Raw genomic sequence first — 8061 nt, 5'->3', positions numbered from 1 at the left:
GAACAGACTTGTCACAGTCTCCCAGTGACCTGATGAGATCAGCTCTGCCTCGCTCCAGAACCTGGGTCACACCACTGTCATCCCGTTGAGTCCTTGACTTCTCTTGCAGGGCTGGAGTTTTGTCTCGTATCCCTTCTGCAGAGCAGGTCTTTTCCAGGTCTCCCCCTGTCAACCCTGGCCACTTGCCCCATCTTTCCTGAATTCTGTATTCTGACCACTCTAAGGGACATTTACTCTACACTTTTTGGCTGGTTTTGTCTTCAGTTCTCGGCCCCATCTTGGGACTAGTTGACAGCTGCATATTCTGCTGTTTGTGGCACAACTTGTCCAGTAGGTAGTTCTGACATGGACAGTATGGGAAACAGCAGTGATCATTGAAAACAAAGCCTCTTTCTATAACCTTTGTTAGACACCTGCTGGTGCCAGGCTGTCCATATGCCCTCTCTTGTCTGATTGTCATCTCAAGAGAGGGACAGCTCCTTGTTAGTTCCACCTTACCAAAGAGAGAGTACCAGGACTCAGAAAGATGAACCCACTCATTCAAGACCACCTGTCTGGCAAGCTCCTGAACTGGATTCAATCCTCAATATTTCTGTCTCCCCTCAGTCCTTGTCTTTGCCAATTACGAAAATTAGGCAAGATGATAAACAGGAAACCATTGGTACCAGTGTCACATATTCCAATTAAAACAATGAAGAACAATTCTAGGGTTCCTGGCTCCAATTTGTCAAGGCAATTGGCATTCCTTGTCAAATCTCCTTGGAATCTAATTAGCTACATTCAATGACAAGTTCTGTCAGCTGCCATGTGACCTTGTCCTTGCTAAATCCTAAGTTGAATAGGTAGGCACTTAACTATGTGCCTGGCAGCTGGCCTGGTACTTTACACATATGGTCCTATGTATTTGTACATACTCTTGAGAGGTACATTCCACAAAGAAGGAAGCCAAAGCTCAGAGAAGTAAGGGTGGCAGGTGTTGGTAGCATTCAGGATTCGGGGTTGGCGGAGTGAACTGCAGCACCTGTGCCCTGCAGTGGTGACACTGCAGTCCCCCCTTGCTCTGATTCTTCAGGGTAGTTTTGGGGATTATTCTGAGCCACACACAGCCGGTGTCACTGGTACTCTGACCCTTGCGCTGCTTCTATGAGTCACATGGTTCTTAGTATATTTCTTTCTTGCTCAAACTGAAGAGCTGTTTTCTAATTATTATTTTACTTATGTGCAAGATGGAGAGAGAAAGAGGGACAGCATGAGATTGCTGTCTCGCCTGCTAGCTCATTCCCCAAATTCTGGCAATAACTGAAGCTGGGACACGCTGAAGCCAAGCACCAGCACCTCCCTTTGGATCTCCCATATGGGTGGCAGACGTCCCATGTCAGAGCTTAACCCACTGCTCCACCCCATTCTTTTCATTTGGTCTACTCATCTACTGATGGATTCCTAAGCTGATTCTGTATCTTGGCTATTGTGAATCATGTGGCAATAACATGGGTATGCAGATGTGCCTTCAACAGACTGATTTAATTTCTTTCTGTTTCAATTTCATTCCTTTTGGGTATTTACTCATTAGTAGGGTTGCTGGATAGGGAAGTTTAGTTTTTAATATTTTGAAACACTCCCTTGTTGTTTCCCATGAAATCTGTACTGACATTCCCACCCAGAGCGTGCAAGTGTCTCCAGAGCGTCTTCCCTGATACCTGTTACCATTATTATTATTATTATTATTATTTATTTTTATTGGAAAGGCAAATATACGTAGAGGAGAGGTAGAGTGGAAGATCTTCCGTCTGATGGTTCACTCCCCAAGTGGCTACAATGGCCAGAGATAAGCCCATATGAAACCTGGAGCCAGAAGTTTCTTCCGGGTCTCCCACATGGGTGCAGGGTTCCAAGGCTTTGGGCCGGCCTCCATTTCTTCCCCAGGCCACAAGCAGGGAGCTGGAAGGGAAGCAGGGCTGCCAGGATTAGACCAGCACCCATATGAGATGCTGGGTGTGCAATGTGAGGATTTTAGCCACTAGGCTACTGTGCCAGGCCCACCTTTATTGTTTTAATAATAGCCAGTCTAACATGTAGGAAGTGATAGCCTGTGGTTTTCCTGAGCATTAGTGATGTTGACTATTTTCTCATGTGAAAGATCATTAAGAAATTCATGGAAAATTGGGCCCGACAGCATGGCCTAGCAGCTAAAGTCCTCATCTTGAACGCACCGGGATCCCATATGGGCACTGGTTCTAATCCTGGCAGTCTTGCTTCCCATCCAGCTCCCTGATTGTGGCCTGGGAAAGCAGTTGAGGATGGCCCAAGTCTTGGGACCCTGCACTTGTGCGGGAGACCTGGAAGAGGTTCCTGGTTCCCGGCTTCGGATCAGCACAGCATTGGCTGTTGCGGTCACGTGGGGAGTGAACCATAGGACGGAAGGTCTTCCTCTCTGTCTCTCCTCCTCTCTGTATATCTGACTTTGTAATTTAAAAAAAAAAAAAAAAGAAGAAACTAATGGAAAATGAATGTAATGAAAAAGTTGTGTGGATTTAACCAATATTTTGCTCCAGAAGAAATTTATCATTAATTCCACTTTCTACAATTTTTAATGGAAATTTGTGTGTCTTCTTTTCATCAATGTGCAGTTAGTTAAGTTACCTACATTAAAAAAAATATTTATTTATTTTTATTGGAAAGGCAGGTCAGATTTACAGAGAGAAGGAGAGACACAGAGAAGGATCTTCCACCCACTGGTTTACTCCACAAATGTCCACAATGGCCAGAGCTGAGCTGCTCTGAAGCCAGGAGCCAGGAGCTTCTTCTAGGTCTCCCAAATGGGTGCCAGGTTCCATGGCCTTGGGCAAGCAGGAAGCTAGATGGGAAGTGGAGTAGCCAGGATCCCTATATGGGATCCCAGTGCTTGCAAGGTGAGAGTTTAGCCATTGAGCTATCATGCCAGGTCCCTGGAAAGGCAGATTTATGGAGAGAAGGAAAGACAGAGAAAGATCTTCCATCTGCTGGTTTATTCTGCAAATGGCTATAATGGCTGGTGCTGAGCCAATCCAAAGCCAGGAACCAGGAGCCAGAAGCTCCTTTGGGTCTCCCACATGGACGACAGGACCCCAAACACTTGGGCCGTCTTTTGCTTTTCCCAGGTGCACTATCAGGGAATTGGATGGGAAAGGAGTTGCTAGGACTCGAACCAGTGCCCATATGAGATGCTTGTGTCACTGGTGCGGTTTTACATGCTTTGCCACAATATTGGTTCCTTTATTTATAATTTTTAAATATTTTTACCATTCTCTAGGTTGTCAATTTACCATGTGCATTATTATTTTACTTGATGTGCAGAATTTTTAGTTAGCTCTAATTACATTTGTCTAATTTTGGTTTTTTTGTGGAGGAACTGTATTTTTTTTTTGAGGTGATGTGGACATCTGGCAGACATTTCAAGAGAGACATAAAGCAGAGGACACCCTGTGTCCATGCAAGGTGTCCATAGGGCTGGAGTCATGCAAAAACCCTGAACCCAGAGCCTGACGTTTTTTTGTCCCTTGGAATGTTGCCTGATTCCTTTCTTCCCACAGCAGAGGTACTTATTAACCCTTTGGTTGGAACTGTTCTAGGCTACTCTGACCTTGTGGAAACCCAGCTGATCTGTACTCCGCGCACCGGCTTTCCCACCACTTGCACTATGTTTTTGTAAAAGTATAAAAGCTCTCTCTTTCTTTCGGTGCATCATCCTGTGAGATGATGGCCGCCCTGCCACGATAATACAAACTCAGTTCTGCATGACCTCTCATTTCTCCATTAGTTCACCTCTAACACCGAGGTGATGTATAAAAACTATTTCCCAGGACAATGTCAAAAAAATTGTCCCTGTCCATTTTCAGTAGTTATATAGATTTGTCTCTTATATTTATGATTTTCTGATTGTTTTTAAATTTTTATTGGAAAGTCAAATATATAGAGAAGAGGAGAGACAGAAAGAAAGGAAGATCTTCCATCTGATGGTTCACTCCCCAAGTGACTGCAGCGGCTGGTGCTGAGCTGATCCAAAGTCAGGAGCCAAGAGCTCTTCTGGGCCTCCCGCATGGGTGCAGGGTCCCAAGACTTTGGGTCATTTCAACTGCTTTCCCAGGCCACAAGCAGGGAGCTGGATAGGCAGTGGAGCAGCTGGGATTAGAGCGGCACCCATATGGGATCCTGGTGTGTCCAAGAAGAGGACTTTAGACACTAAGCTACCTCACCAGACCCCTCTTTTGTCTTTTTGTGAAGATTCATTTGTTTGGAAGTCAGAATTACTAAGACAAAGAAATTTTTCATCCATTACGCCACAGTGGCAGCCGTATGTCTTTTGTTTATTAAAGTGAAATTCACAGCAATAGAAAATCAACTTTTAAAGTGAAGAATTCATGAGGCATGAAGGTTTTTGATTTTGATAGCCTAATTATTAATGTTTATGTTTAAATTTTTTCTTTTTATTTATTTATTTGTAAGAGTTAGAATAGGGAGAAAGCCAGAGAGATTGCATCTGCTGGTTCTCAGGTTCATTCCCTCGATGGCTGCAATGGACGGAGCTGGTTCAGGTTAAAGCCAGGAGCCAGGAGCCATTCACTGAGGTCTGCGCATGAATTACAGTGGCCCAAGCAATTGGGTCACCTTTAAGCTTTCCCAGACCTTGCAAAATTAATCCTGTTCTCATCCATTTCTAGCTGACCTCAGGGAGGTCACCTAACCTCTCTGAAGTTAATTTTTTAAAATGTATTTATTTTTATGTAAAATGCTGATTGACAGAGGCATTACAAGGAGAGGACATCTTCCATTCCCTGGTTTCACTCCAAATGGCCCCCGTGGCCAGAGCTGAGCTGAATCCGAAGCTGGGAGTCAGAAGCTTCTTCTGGATTTCCCACATAGGTGCAGGATCCCGAGGACTTGGGCCATCCTCTGCTGCTTTCCTAGACTGTAAGCTAAGAGATGTATCAGAAATGGAACAGCCGGAACACTAGTTGGCACCCGTATGGGATGCCAGTGCCACAGGGTGGAGAATTAGCCAGTTGTATCACTGTGCTGGGCCCCTGAAATTAAACTTTGACTTATAAAACCTTGTCTTATAAAACTAATTTCATATATGTGAAAGGCAGGAATCAGAAAATGAGAGAGACAAAGAAAGAGAGAGAGAAGTCTTTCAGGAGTCTAGAACTCAAATCCTGGCCTCCCAAGTAGGTGGCACCACCTAGTTCTTGGGCTACCTGCTGCCACCCAGGATGTGCAGTGGCAAGACATGAGAATTTTAACCGGAGCTGGGACTCTAACTTAGGCACTCCAATTTTGGATTCAAGTATCCCAAGCAGTACTACCCATCCACCCCTTAAGTGATGACTCTTGTTGCCCACTTGGCCATGAGCTGTGCCCATGCTCTCTCATTTCTTCTTCCCCACAGGTATCAGAGGTTAGGCACCAGCACCAGCCTGAACACAGTTGACTGGACCAGCTGACCTTGTGGGATCTGCCTTTCTTCTCTCCAAGTCTAGCAAGTCTTCAAGGATTGACAATGAAGTTTTGCACATCCACATTGGTCTCACTGCATCCTTGGCCACTTCAGGGGAGGTTTGCATGAACTAAGGCTGAGTGCTGAGATAAACTGGGAGTGTTTCTGAGGACCCCTTCCCGACTTGCCTAAGGTGAACCTGGGTGTTTGTTGCTTGGTTTTATACTTTCCTAAGCAATTTATAGGTAGGCACAGCTTCCATCCTTTTTGTTTGAAAAGGAGATTCTGGCATCTCCATTGAGAACTCTAAGCAGGAAATGGTTCTGATGACCAAAGGGGCTGTTCTCAAAGGGGAACAACTTTAGATTCAAGGGCAAGGAAGGAAATTTGAGTGTTTGGTTCAGAGGATGTCTACCTCCCATATCTGAGTGCCTGGTTTGAGTCCAACTCTGCTCTGGATTCCTCTACTGCACACTTGGAGAGAGCAGGTGAGGGTTCCTGCCACTCGTGAAATGAGGAGATGGGGACTGAGTTCTGGGCTCCTGGCTTCAGCCTAGCCCAGTCCCAGCTGTTGTGGGCATTCAGGTAGTGAACCAGTGGGTAGAACAACTGTCTATGCATCTTTCTGTATTTGCCTTTTGAGAAGAGAGTGGGGTGGGGGGTTTGGGAGGCAGGGGGAAGGCAAGAATAACAAGGGTTAGAAACAGCTCTGACTTAAAAAAAAAAAAAAAAAGCCCCAGGCACAATAGTCTAGTGACTGAAGTCCTCACCTTGAACACACTGGGATCCCATATGGGCGCCAGTTCTAATCACAGCAGCCCTGCTTCCCATCCCGCACCCTTCTTGTGGCCTGGGAAAGCAGTCGAGGACAGCCCAAAGCTTTGGGACCCTGCACCTGTGTGAGAGACCTGGAAGAAGCTTCTGGCTCCTGGTTTCATATGGGCTCAGTTCTGGCTATTGTGACTGCTTGGGGAGTGAACCATCACACGGAAGATCTTCTTCTCTGTCTCTCCTCCTTTCTATATATCTGATTTTGCAATAAAAATAAATAAATCTTGAAAAAGAAAGAAAGAAAGAAAGAAAGAAAGAAAGAAAGAAAGAAAGAAAGAAAGAAAGAAAGAAAGAAAGAAAGAAAGAAAGAAAGAAAGGAAGGAAGGAAGGAAGGGGAAGAGAGAGAGAGAGAGAGAGAGAGAGAGAGAAAGAAAGAAAGAAAGAAAGAAAGAAAGAAAGAAAGAAAGAAAGAAAGGAAGAAAGAAAGGAAGAAAGAAAGAAAGAAAGAAAGAGCTTTGACTGCTGTTTATTATCTAAGGTTGTGCCCCAGTCCCCCAAATGCCCCCTCTGAAGCTCAGCCATCCCCAAAGCTGCAGACAGAAGTGCTGAGAGCTGCTTATGGCTATAGTTGAAATTACATGTGTTTGTTTGCTTGTTTGTTTATAAAAAGCAGAGAAGCAAAGAGAGAAACAGAGCTCCCATCCACTTGTTCACTCGCCAGATTCCTACAACAGTTAAAGAGAGACAGGTCAAAGCCAGGAGGAGCCCAGCCTTCCATCTGGCTCTCCTGTGTGGGTGACGGGAACCAAAGTACTTGAACCCAATTCCTCATAGGATGCACATTAGCAGAAAGGAAGATTTGGGACTATGTTGATTCTTGAACCCAGGCACTCCAGTGTAGGCTGTAAGCATCCCAAATGGCATCTTAGCTGCTAGGCCAGATTTTAGCTGCCTGCCCTGGCTACTTATTCTTGTAACTTTATTTCACACTTCTGCATTCTCTGAAGGATACAGAGAAGCCCAGAGCCTGGTTGTTACATTGTTTCCAGAAGTAGTTGAAGGACACAGTCCTTGGTTCAGATCTCAGGCTGGGTCTGACTTTGTGAATTTTTGTATCCTAACCTTTCTGAATTCTCTGTCCCCACCCCCCACTGTGATAAGGGGAACCACAATGTCCAGACTGCATGGATAGTTGTAAGGATGACTAAGGGCCCAGCCAGTTCCAAGTGCCCAGTAAGCGCTCAGCGCTCAGCGTGCGTGTCCTTGTCTCCTGCTCTCACAGTTTACAGACAAGGTTTCATTCAAGCCTTTGGCCCATCCCTGCAGAGGGCCTGGGGGGGGCCGGTGTCGGGGGTTATTGGGGGAGACAGCCTCTTCCTCCTTGAAGGACTTATCTTGTGATTTGGGAAGGGAGGATATTCTCTCCAGTTTACCTGCCTTGAGCTAAACAATAAGACATTTGACCACAGTCTCCAGATGTCAGACGAGGCCCCCCAACTCCCCGAGATGCAGTCACATAGCAAGCAAACCAAAATAAGAACCTAAAAATGAAACTTAATAAGAAGGAATGGGGTGGGGGCAAGGGCATTGAGAAAGGGATTTGTGGGGGATTAAAGTTAGGATACAGTTTGTGGCTCCAAAGAGAACAGGTCAGGAATGGAGCCATCTGCAGAACTAAAAGGGATTGCAAATTGAGAAGATAGGCTATATTTTACCTGTGCAGGATCCCTGCCTCCAGTCTGTGTTACAAAACTTTCGTGGGCACGGCATAATAGCCTATGGGGTAAATACTCATTTTGCATGCCCAGGATCCCGTA

Source organism: Ochotona curzoniae, unplaced genomic scaffold, assembly GCF_017591425.1.
Source record: "Ochotona curzoniae isolate NIBS_2020 unplaced genomic scaffold, NIBS_Ocur_1.0 contig_3520, whole genome shotgun sequence".
Classification (NCBI taxonomy): Eukaryota; Metazoa; Chordata; class Mammalia; order Lagomorpha; family Ochotonidae; genus Ochotona; species Ochotona curzoniae.
This window is presented reverse-complemented; position numbering follows the sequence as displayed.